This window comes from Triturus cristatus, chromosome 11 (assembly GCF_964204655.1).
Source record: "Triturus cristatus chromosome 11, aTriCri1.1, whole genome shotgun sequence".
NCBI classification, from domain to species: Eukaryota; Metazoa; Chordata; class Amphibia; order Caudata; family Salamandridae; genus Triturus; species Triturus cristatus.
The window spans coordinates 677,980,747-677,993,755 of NC_140594.1; positions in this window are offsets into that span (position 1 = coordinate 677,980,747).

The following is a 13,009-nucleotide window of genomic DNA, read 5'->3' on the forward strand; positions in this document are numbered from 1 at the left end:
CGCCTGCTCTCAGGCATAGATTAAGCGCACACACAACACCTTTGCATGATGAGTGTGCAACTCCGACTGCCTACACAGCGCTGCCATGCCTTCCAGGCCCTGTCACACCAACCAGGTCATGTCCCTCCTACTCCCCACCGGCTCTGTACCCCAGCAAGGCCATGGAAGTGGGACTCAAGGCTTCTGCATGTAGTATGGTGTCGTCGTCTGGCACATGGCACATGTATCATCTCTCAGCGTGTCAATCTACAATGTGTCCAGGACCCCCCTCACCACAATCACATGCGCACAGCACCTCATCATCAGCTCGTATGCCATTGACAGCCAGGTGCTCATCACCCTCACCAAAGACGCCGACATTGCCAGTTCCAATATTCAAGAATGCATGAGATCCATTGATGAATGGCTGAACATCAGCCACCTGAGGCTGGACTTGTACAGGACTGAGGTAATCATCTGCGGATTGTCCCCTTGCAGCTGGGTCAACTGCTTGTGTCCCACCCGCAAGAGCCCTGCACAAGCACCCAGTGGGCACGCGCACAAGATGGTGTGCATCATGTATTGCTCGCTCACATTTGCCATGGTAATAATCAGCACCTGTACCTCAGGCTGCAACACCCTCTGCATTATGCACATGATCCACAGATAGATCCACTCCAAGGAAAGACAGATCATCCCCCAGGTCCACGACAACATCCGTGTCAAATACTGCCCTGCCCTCTACGGAGCAAGTACATCCAAACTCCTGGGAAACTAGTACACATCCAGGGTGCATCTGCACACCTCAGCTTCAACATCCCGTGCCCCAGCCAAATCACTGCCCAGCAGAGATAGCTGCAATGGATCACTGTCTGCTGCAGGATGACCTTCAGACTCCCCACCCACACTCAGGAGGCAGGCCACAACCCCGACCCCAAACCAACCTTGTACCACTGTCATCCGAGAACCCGTTGGGCCATCTCCGTGCATCCAACCTTGCCCTGGCCACCATTCTTCACATCCACCGTACTCCAGCATGCAGGACATAGTTTTCCCACCTGGCAAAACATACCTGGGACTCCCTCCCTGGGAACCTCCACATGAGCCATGACCTCTACGCCTTAATGATACTCTTCCAAATAGGTCTGTCCGCACAGTATTGCAAGCCCCCCCTCAGCAGCTTGAGGCCATCACAGGTGAGTATTGTGCTTCATGTCTGCATTGAATGATACATTGTGACCCATGTGTTTCCTGTAACAGACTCAGATCCGAGGGTATGGATGGGTGGAGTTAGTTCAACACTCATTTCACATTTACACACACATATGTTGTGGACTAATGCAAAATGACTGCAACATCTCATAATAAAAAATAAATATTTTTATTTGCGGTGGGGTACGTGTTTTGGTAGATAAAATAAGGTGCTCTACCGGGTGCATGGAATCCAAAGTTCACAGGGGGAGATGGTATCCTTGGCATTTGAAGTCATCAGAGTCCAGACAACAGTGTTGGTCATCATTGGTCAGACTGTGACCAGCAAGTCCATGTGGCAGAGAATGTCATTGGATGTGGTGCTGCTGTTGTGCCAGAGGGACAGGTGCCAGGCCAGGTGACCTGGGAGATGTGGATGGTCCGCTGCCTCTCACGGTCTTTTCGGTGGACGACCCACCTTCCTCTGGGGACCCTCAGATGCAGGCCTTGACGATGTTTGGGACGCTCCGTCGGACGAATCCTCCTCCTCCTCCTCCTCCTCCCTCCCTGTGGCTGGTGCTGGTCTGCGCCTGGTGTCACAGGGAGGGTTGCCCATGTTGTCGGCGATCCGACGGAGTGAACGGCTTATGTCCCTTTGCACCACCAGGAGCTCAGCCAGTCTTGCCTCCATCCGTCCTTGGTGTTGTTGTTGACTGGCATGTTGCTCGGCCTGCAGGTTCTTCATCTCGTCGAGGGTACCCTTCATCTCTGTGAGGCTCCCCACTACCTAGCTGATGCCCCTGGTGTCGCGCCGGTATGTGTCCAGGATGTGGCGTATGTGTGACATACCAGTTCCCTCAGCTGGCTGGTCAGGTTCGCGCCTCCGCCTGCCTCCACTCCCACCACCCCTGCCCACACGAGCCTGGCCTGCCATTGTGGGCACATCGGGTCTACGGGACCCCTGAGGGATGGCATTTGCGGGGTTGCCTGCCTCCTCCTGGGTGCCCGGAGAACCTTGTCCCTCCTGGTCAGACTGGCTCTGTTGTTCAGTGCGAGCAGGGCTCCTGGGTGTCTCCTGGGATGTGGCAGGAATGGGGGTGGTGGTTGGCACAGATGTACCTGACGCAGGTGCTGCAGGGGTTTGGGCACCAGAGGGTCCAGGTTAGTCGGGGGTCATCCACGGAGTGGTGAGAGTCGTCGCTGCAGGTGGGATCATCTTTGCCCCGAGCCTGGGACTGTGATTGTTCCCTCCCATTGTTGGGGGGAGATCCATGACGTTGCCCTGTGTGTGAGAGAGAGACAATGTCAATGCTGTTTCATGCGACATCCATGTTTCATACATATTCAAGTTGGCACAGTTCCTCCAGGTAGTTGGATGTGCCTAGCATTCCTCTCAATGTCCACTTGTGGATGGGTATGTTGCGGGGACAGATTGATATGTTCTCCTGAGTGTTTGACCTGTAGAAATGTGGCTAGGATGTTTATTTGGCTATGGATTGATCTTGTTGTGTCACATGTCCATTGTGAGAGTGGATAAATCCGTTGCCTGCCCCAGGGGTGTGTGCTTGTGTAAGGGGGGGTTGTGACCGGGCCTGCTGTTGTGTGTAGTGTGATTTGTCATTGGGTCTCCCAGGTGATGTGTCTGTCCCCTCATGGTGCATGCTGGCATGACAGTGAGTGTGAGTTCCTCTGCTAGATATCTGAGCTAGTGGAGTTGGTGTTTGAGTGTACAGTGGTCACAGGAGGGCCTTGTGCTGCATACAGCAGGGCCGAGTGTCAGCTACCTTGTCAGTACTTTGCCAGTCCCTGTGCCTTGGGCATGGTGCATGGGTATGTACCTAGGCCATATGGGCTGAGGGCATTGGTGTCTGCTTCTGAGTGTCACAATGTGTTTTGTGAGGCCCACCCTCCCAGCATCCCGGACATCCAGTCTTGGGTTTGTGGTTCGTGTAGCCTGGGACATGGCATGGCCTTGCTTTGTGAATGGGGCATGGACATGTTAGTGGCATGAGCGTGCTTTTTGAGTGTGGTTGTGTCCGGTCAGGGCTTGGGGGTAGTTGCGTGCATTTGGTGTATTTGGGGTGTGGATGCCATTGCCCCATGTTACGTAAGTAGTTTGTGTACTCACCAGGCTCTGCGACTCCTTCGACTCTGTGTACTCCCACCGGCGGAAGCAGGGCCATCACCTTCTCCTCCCAGGTATGGTAATGTACGGGTCTGCGGGGCAGCCCACCTCCAGTGATGTTGCTCTGGGCGTATTCCTTGTTCATTTTCCGCTTTACTGCCCTGCGCAGATCGTACCACCTGGCTTGGCATTCATGCCTGGTCCTTCGGATGGGCGCAACAGCATTCACCTTATCGACGATCCTCTGCCACATGCTAGTTTTTTGGGCTATGCTGGTCTGTCTGACCAATGTTCCAAACAGCTGTGGCTCGACTCTGATGACTTCGTTGACAAGGAGGTCCAGCTCCACCCTTGTGAACTTTGGATTCTTGTCTGTGGGCATGGTGTGGGGTGTGGGTGTGGATGGTTGTGGATGTGTGGGTGTGAATGTGACGGTGTGTTTGAGAATGTGAAGAGGGGGTGTTTGTGAAGGAGGTTGTGTGAAGGTGTGTAAGTTAAGGTGTAGTTAAGGGGTAAGTAAGGTGCAGTTGTTTGTCTGTGGGGTTTGGCAGCAGTGGGTCTGTTGCAAAGGCTCATGGGTTGTGTGTGTGGGCCCTTTTTATTGGTCCATTTGTGGGTGTGGCTGGGTTTGAATTTTTGGTGGGTGTGTTATAAGAGGTGGTTGTGATTTTGGGCCTCTGTTTGCCTGTTTGGATGTGCCAGGTCAGTCATTGAGATGTATTTTGTCATGTAGATGTGTTTTGTGGTGTTGTGCGAGTTGAATTGACCCTCCTTGTGCTGTTTTACAGTGTCCTGGTTCTGTACGAGTCTTTTTCGCTTAGGTAAGGTCCGTACATACACGATGCTGGGTGAGGGTGCTGGGGTACGGTGTTGGGGTATTGTGCGTACAGGTACGGGGCTGGGGTACGGGCATGGGGTACGGCACATACAGGCACTACGGGCCTGGGGTACGGTGCTGGGATACGGGCCTGGGGAGCGGCGCTTACAGGTGCGGGGCTGGGGTACGGTCCTTGGTTACGGTGCATACAGGTACGGGGCTGGGGTGTGGCGCTTACAGGTGCGGGGCTGGGGTACGGGCCTGGGGTATGGTGCGTACAGGTACGGGGCTGGAGTACGTGCCTGGGTTGCGGCACGTACAGGTGCGGGGCTGGGGTACGGTCCTGGGGTATGGTGTGTACAGGTATGAGGCTGGGGTATGGGCCTGGGGTACGGTGCATACAGGTACGGGGCTGGGGTACGGGCCTGGGGTATGGTGCATACAGGTACGGGGCTGGGGTACGGGCCTGGGGTACGGTGCATACAGGTATGGGGCTGTGGTACGCGCCTGGGGTGCGGCACGTACAGGTGCGGGGCTGGGGTATGGGCCTGGGGTACAGTGCGTACAGGTACGGGGCTGGGAGACGGGCCTGGGGTGTGGCGCATACAGGTGTGGGGCTGGGGTATGGTCCTGGGGTACGGTGCGTACCGGTATGGGGCTGGGGTACGTGCCTGGGGTGCGGCGCGTACAGATGGGGGCTGGGTATGGGCCTGGGGTACAGTGCATACAGGTACGGGGCTGGGAGACGGGCCTGGGGTGCGGCGTGTACAGTGTGGGGCTGGGGTACGGTCCTGGGGTACGGTGCGTACAGGTAAGGGGCTGGGGTACGTGCCTAGGGTGCGGCGCGTACAGGTGTGGGGCTGGGGTATGGGCCTGGGGTACGGTGCGTACAGGTACTGGGCTGGGGTACGCGCCTGGGCTGCGGCGCATACAGGTGCGGGGCAGGGGTACGGGCCTGGGGTATGGTGCATACAGGTACGGGGCTGGGGTACAGTGCGGACGGGGGTGCGGTGCTGACATACGGGGGTACGGTGCTGACATAAAAAAGGGGAGGGGGGCTGTACGACTCGTATCCGGGCACAAGTTTACCCGTGTACATGTGTGCTACTGCGTTCGCTCCGTACGGGACCTTTTACATGCTGTTGTGTATTCGGAGGGCGGTACGGATCGTACTTGCGCGCTCGGACTTCTGTTTTATGATTTGCACGTAAAAATGTCCGGCTCCCTCTCGTACACTTTTCCCGACGCTATTCGTATGTATTTTTAACGTACGAATCGTACTTCGCCGGTTGTAGGGCACTTGTACGAATCATACGTAAAAATATACAGATACGAGTCGTACGCAAATTTATTTTAACGGGTCGGAATCGGCACCCAAATAATAATTTTTAGGAATTATTAATTATTTTTAATTTAATTTTGCGTTTTACTTCTGTAGCAGGTTGTGGGTTTATAGGGGAATAGGGTGGGAAGAAATTTAATTGTTATTAGGTAATTATTAATTGGTATTGAAAATTAATTGGTTGTTTATTAATTATTAATTGGTAAATAATTTGTATTAATTGGTAATTAATTTGTATTAATTGTTTAATTGCTAATTATGTTAATTGTATTAATTTATTATTTGTAGCGGGTTGTGGGTTTATAGGGGAATATGGTGGGAATTAATTTAATTGTAAATAATTAATTATTGAAATAATTTTTGTATATTGCTAAATATTTTGTTCTTAATTAATTGTTAATTGGTATTAATTTCTTTTATTAATTTATGGTATTGAAAATTAATTGGTTGTTAATTAATTATTACTAGGTAATTAATAAAAAAGATATTGGTATTTATAATTAATTAATTATTAAATATTGTGTGATTGATAATTAATTGTAATACTTTTTTTGGTATTAATAATTTATTTATTTTTAATAAAATATTACATTAATATTTTCCGTACTATTGCACTCACTGGAGTGGGAATAGTAATTTTTACCCCTACGCTATCCAACGCTTTCCCTACTATTGCACTAACTGGAGTGGGAATAGTAAATTTTACCCTCCCGCTATCCAACGCTTTCCCTACTGTTGCACTCTCTGGAGTGGGAATAGTAATTTTTACCCCTAGGCTATCCAACGCTTTCCCTACTGTTGCACTCTTTGGAGTGGGAATAGTAATTTTTACCCCTACGCCATCTGTCGTTTTCCCTACTGTTGCACTCACTGGAGTGGGAATAGTAAATTTTGCCCTCCCGCTATCCAACGCTTTCCCTACTGTTGCACTCTCTGGAGTGGGCATATTAATTTTTACCCCTACGCTATCCAACGCTTTCCCTACTGTTGCACTCTCAGGAGTGGGAATAGTAATTTTTACCCCTACGCTATGCAACGCTTTCCCTACTGTTGCACTCTCTGGAGTGGGAATAGTAATTTTTAGCCTTACTCTATCCAATGCTTTCCCTACTGTTGCACTCTTTGGAGTGGGAATAGTAATTTTTACCCCTACGCTATCCAACGCTTTCCCTACTGTTGCACTCACTGGAGTGGGAATAGTAAATGTTACCATCCCGCTATCCAATGCTTTCCCTACTGTTGCACTCTCTGTAGTGTGAATATTAATTTTAACCCCTACGCTATCCAATGCTTTCCCTATTATTGCACTGTCTGGAGTGGGAATACTAATTTTTACCCTCCCGCTATCCAACACTTTCCCTACTGTTGCACTCTCTGGAGTGGGAATAGTAATTTTTACCCTCCCGCTATCCAACGCTTTCCCTACTATTGCACTTATTGGAATGGTAATAGTAAATTTTACCCGCCCGCTATCCTACGCAAAAAATATTGCATATTTTTCATTAATATTACGTTAATATATATGTATTATTTTTTTTTTTACTTACAATAATTATTTATTAATTTTAAAGTTATTTAAGTATTTTTAAGTATGTTTCAGTTAATTATATGTTTTATTTCATTAATTTTACATTAATTTTAAGACATTTAAAAAATTCGATATTTTGACTAACTATATTTTGTACAACGATATTTTGGATTCTATATTTTTGTACTTACCTGTTTGGAGATAGGGCTTCGATATTTTGGCATTCTATATTTTTACTTCGATATTTTGGCAATTCGATATTCTCCTTCTCGATATTTCGTCAGTGATCCCCTTTAACGTATGGGATTACCTGTAGTTTGTTACTTAGTATGTTTTACGGTAAGGATCATTATGAATATTATTTCTTTAACTATGATGCAGTGCTTTCAGAAGTTCCAGCCTACAAGCACTTGAACAAGTATGATTACTAGAAGCAAGGAGATAGATTGGGAAAGTATTTCAGACCTACCGTTACATAAGATACAGGTTATGCATATCATCATAATTTGACGTGCTTAATAACAGAGATAGAGAAGAAGTTTATAGATCAAGTCGAAGATAGTCATAGACAACTAGCAGTAAAACTTAAAAGTAGAAGAGGAAAAATTCAGTGGACCAACGAAGAGTTGGAACATAAGACAAGGGGGAGTTATGGTCCAATAGCTTTGGACTTTGAACAGCGAGGGAAGCTTGGTATCCGACAAGCACAGACGTACTATGATAAGGTCTTTGTGGGACAGATCGTATGTGATCACATTTCACAATTGAAGCCAATGCAAAGAAGTTCTTGCAAGATGCGGTGCAAGTGGGATCAAATGTGTATTTTGTGTGCGGCAAGAATGCCTATGTGAGATTGCCACTGAATTGTTATGGTACGTGTTATGTGGCTGTTGTGTTCCCCAAGATATACCATGTAGAGGATTTGTGGCCTTTGGAAGGTGGATTACATCATAGAGAAAAATGAGGTGTGAGTGCAGGGGAAATTGTTGGAGATGTATTTGGAGCAATGATACCAAGCCTGGGAGTGGTTTTGAATGATATAAAGATTAGAGGATTGTCTCCCATTGTGGATAAGTTGTCAGCGGATACAGCTCAGTCTCTGTTGCTTGCAGATGGAGAGATGGTGTAGATAAGGGCTATGGTGATGCAGAACAGGCTTTCTCTAGATGTCTTGTTAGCGGAAGAGGGCGGAGTCTGTAAAATGTTGAGGGTTTAACAGTGCTGTACTTATATACCGGACAACAGCAAAGATCTGAAGAGGTATATAAGTAAAAACAATGAGATTCACCATGAGGTGCATGACTTGGCCATAGAGTGTGTTTGGAACAAGGTTGGGAAAGGGTTTGGAAATATCGTAAGTTGGTTTGACAACCTTGGAAAAGGAATACTTGGTTACATCTTGAAGCACAGAATCATAGTGGTGGTTTGCGTGATTCTCTTGTTGGGACTAGTAAAGGCTTACAAGTGGCACAAAGCAGGTCAGGCTGTGAAATCTGTTAGGGAACGTGTGAGAAGGATGGAGAGACTGCAGGACAGTCGTTCTGAGAATCTCAAAAGCCTAGAAAAGTTCCAACAGGGAAGACTGGCTATGACTTCTGTTTAGGTCGGTTCCTTCTACAGGGAGTTTTGAATGATTGTGATGACATTTGTCATTAGAGGGTAGGGCTGATGGATCGTGATGGTGCTCCTTAAATTGTAGGGGTGCATCATATTTATGAGTAGTTTGCACCTGCATTTATTCCTTTGTTATGTTAACATTTGGTAATTAGGATAAACTTTGTAATAACATGTGAAAGTGAATTGTTAGAACTATTACATGCCATGTAAAGAAAAGCGTCTCAGCTGTGTTTTGAATAATGTAATCTTTCTGCAATTGCTTAACTAAGTTGCTCATTTATAATGTAATGAACAGAGATAAACATGCACTAGATTAAAGCTGTGCATGGATGTGGCAACTCAAGTTTAAATGTGTCGGAGTTATAGGCTGCTCATAATTATTTGTCCATTCAATGTGTTTGTGTAACACGATGATTTAGAAATGCTTAAGGAAAATTTTTAATTTATATGAATTCTCGTAGGGCCTATTTGCTTCATTCTTATGTTGGCTGATTTCTGTATGCCAGAAATGTATTCTCCCTGACGGCTCTCATAGTGGGGTAAAGAGATGAATTTCATGTGTATGTTGGATTTGTTCTGTTCTCACGTTTCTGTAGCAGGTGGAGCAAGTCATATTTGTTAGTTAGAATAACGGCTTTTGTTTTAGGAGTTAGGCTCAGGGAGGAGAAGATACTTTTCTGCAAGAATGCTGATAATTGGGAGTTGGTGTTCTTTCTCACTGAAGGAGACCTGGTAATCAAAATCATTGAGCCAGGAGCTGGGAGTATCAAAACTAAATGGAAACTCGCCAATGAGAAGTGCCCAGCAGGATGAGGTAACGAGATGCAAGCAGTGGGAGTGTTTTACGTTTTGCGTTTTGAATTAGGGACAGTGCCTGGGGGTTGAGTCAGGAGATGAGGTGAGGAGATCGACGGAGAGGGAAGGAGTATCTTAGAACGAGCTCTGTAGCAATGGATGCTGAACCCATACAACGTGAGTGTACTACTTAGGAAGTCTTCATGTGCTGACACCTTTTCCTGATCTTGCCAAAGGGGATTGCTAAGTAGGGATGTCATGGTAGTAGTAGCATAGTATGCAGACTAATGCTTTTTACTTATTCACCCAAATTAAGACAGATCTCTACATGGGGGCTGCATTTTGTTTCTGGAATTTGTCATTCTTTTTATGATCCAGCATTTCCATCTTGCTCGTAGATTCGGATTTGTATTAGTTCCAATGTACTTCTGCTACCTCGTTTTGAGGTGTCTGTATGCCCAGTTATTTTTTGCTTTGTAATAAACCCATTAACTTGAAATTTGGAGTCTGTGATTCTTCAGATTCATGGTTCTTTAAAGTTGTTGAGTTTGTCTTATTGAGTTATTTCTCCCCTCTAAAATTCTCAGCAGGCAACAAAGATTTATTGACTAAGTGTTCCAGAGTAAATTTGTAGAGAGGAACCCGGCCCCCTCACAGGGCTACTGCACCAATCATTACAGGATTTAATATTGATCTTAATCTACCACCTCCAAAAATATCAAACAAGTCACCAACCATGCTAAAATCATTTCCTCTCTCATTAACCCAAGACCCTACTGTTTCCCACAATCCATCTTCTAAAGCTTGAACTTCACGAGAAATGTTAGTTCTTTGACTCACAGAAGCTTTAATAATCCCACTGTTATCAGGCATGAAGGTGCAGCACTCCTTCACTTTCAATACCTTGGAAACACTGCCTTCCCGTGCCTTCCTAATGCTATGCAGTTTTGCATAACCATAGCACGCATAGCAATTGACTCAGAATGGGGGATGCTCTTATTTGACCCTCAGGGCAAGGACTTCAATGGGCAGAATCCCGCTGGTGATGAGAAGGTGGAGTCAGAAAGCAAACCACTGTGCGGGTTCTTAAAACTAGGGGTGGCCGGAATGCTTCCTTTCACCTCTGGAATTGGTGGAAATTGGTGACTCCGCATCACTCTTGTAAAGTGGTGCTCTGCTCAAATTCTGCCAACCGCCGCATGGTGGAATTTTATCACATGAGGATGCAGAAATGCCAGCAATAGCACTATTTTCTAGTACAGGCGGTGACGGTCGAAGGGCTGCTTCTTGAGTAGATTTGCTGCCAATGTAGTAGATTTTCCACTTAATGGACAGCAATATCAACTTGATTGGCCACGCGCTCCTGCACATGGCATTGTGCTGCTTGTGCTGATTTTCCCACGCTGCTTGCGCTACTGGTGCTAAATTGTAGCAAGAGCAGACTGACATGCATATTTCCGCCCATCTGCAGAATCTTGCAGGGTTTTTATATATATTCACTGAATTCCACAAAATGAAACTCCACGAGTTCTGCTCACCCCTACTTAAAACTAGGCCTGGGCTAAAATTTCGTTCCGGTCGCGGAAATTGCGATAATTTGACATTTTCGCGTTCCGCGGAAAGCGCGAAAATGTCAAAATTTCCGCATTCCGCAGCTTAGCGATAATTTGTTTCTTGCTCGCGCTGTAAAATAATACATTCTCGTGTGCGCGCGATCGCCTTACCTGAATCCCCGAGTTCGCCGACAAGTTTTCCCGATCCGGTCGCGTTCTCCATGAGATGATGGATTGTTGGTAGCCATTTGCGCTGTCTCGCGACAGTTCGCGCCCACAGTGACGTCATGCATCACGCGATCACGTCTTTCTTCTCGCGATCATGCACCGCAAGACAACTGAAAACAAGATGGCCGCGCCCGCGAGCAACCACATGGGTAAGTTGGCGATCCGCGACCATGCAGAAAATACCGCGAACGGGCGGGATAAAAAACTTCCACATCTTCGCGATATTTCCACGTGTTTGCGGAGATTTTTAACATTTTCGAGATAATTTGCTAAAATGAATTTCGCAAATTCCACCCACCCCTACTAAAAACCACCCCAGGAATTCCACGGTGAGAAATACTGCCTGTTAGCCTTTCAAGAGCAAGGACTTCAAAGGCCAGAATCCTGCTGGTCGTGAGAAGCAGGTGCCAGACAGAAAGGTGATGTGCGGATGCTTAATACCACTCCGGAAAGCCAGTGTTGTGGGACACACGCAGGAAGTGCCCAGTCGCGTGCCCAGGCAAAGACTGGGCCAAGAGCAGGTCCATCTGTGCCCACCTCATCCCAGACAAGGCTGGGTGCCCCCCTTCATCTTAATTACTAAATCTCAGTTGACCTTGAATATGGGTAAGCAGAAGTAAAAAAATAACATGCTGCGCCCCCGCAAGGTGCTCAACCATTGATATTGTTTTCAAACATGTGGGTGAGGTTATTTCTAAGGCAATAACACTAGTGGAAAGAAGGCATTCAATTGAGGGCAATGTTTTATGTACGCCGTCTTTATCTCTCAAAACTACCTCTGACGACTCTAGGTTAGCTGATACCTCTGTGCAGAGTCGAACTCCACGGGTCAAGATTTCTCGCTCGGGGTCGTAATCTATTGAACCTGTGACCAAGCATAAAAGAAAGAAAGCCCTTATGCCTAATCTTCAGGACAGGAAAGTAAAAACCTGTGTCGATCCGCCCCATTCCTTTATACGTGAGGCGATCTTGGTGAATTAACTTTGCTCTAGTATTTGCTTTGCGCTCAAAGAGCTCCTGCTCCCCCTATATGTAAGATTGGAAAATACTGAGACAAAACTGCACAAACTTGGCAAGAGTGTGGATACTCTATCAGGAACACTTTCCTGATTTACGGATGCCTCATGATGTCAATTGCCTGTCTCTTGCCCACTTCTAGTTTCATCCATACCTTTATCCGACTGTGCTAATCCCGGTTCCAGTGCTAATGTCCCAGCTTACTCAAATTCAATTACAGCTATATCTGCTCTCAATGGCTATCTTGCTAATGTTTTGCAGGAAAATGTTACTCCCAAGCATTGCTTGGGTACTCATTCAAGCAAGTTGCCGATTGCATGCCTCCGCCCAAAGCTTATCCGTATTTCCTCATTTTGCCTTATGATTCAGTAAAAAATGGGGATCATCTAAAGTTTAAAGTTGCCCATTGGCTGTCCAAGACTCTGAATTACAATGTGTATGACTCTAATTAAATGTTGTTTGTCAGAGTTTGGGTGGGTCCATCCAGAAAAGCTATAGAAGATAATTGCGCGGTTATCAATCTATTTGTGTAATTTTCTTCAATAAGACCAACTCATGTTTGACATCTTGTTTACTTTTATAGGCCCCTTAGCAACCTCCAATACGTGAGCGAGGGTTATGTCCCTAGGGAGCTGGCTCACTCTGACAAGTTTGCTATCGCCCTGCAAAGTAGATTTTCTTCTCTACAGAGCTTAGACAATCTGGACTGACCAGTTATCGCACAAGCTGCTGTTATTTCACTGGCCAGCCACGATTTGGTGATTGAGAGGAAGGATGTGAATTAAGCCTGTAGGTCAAATTCATCCCCTATCCTGAG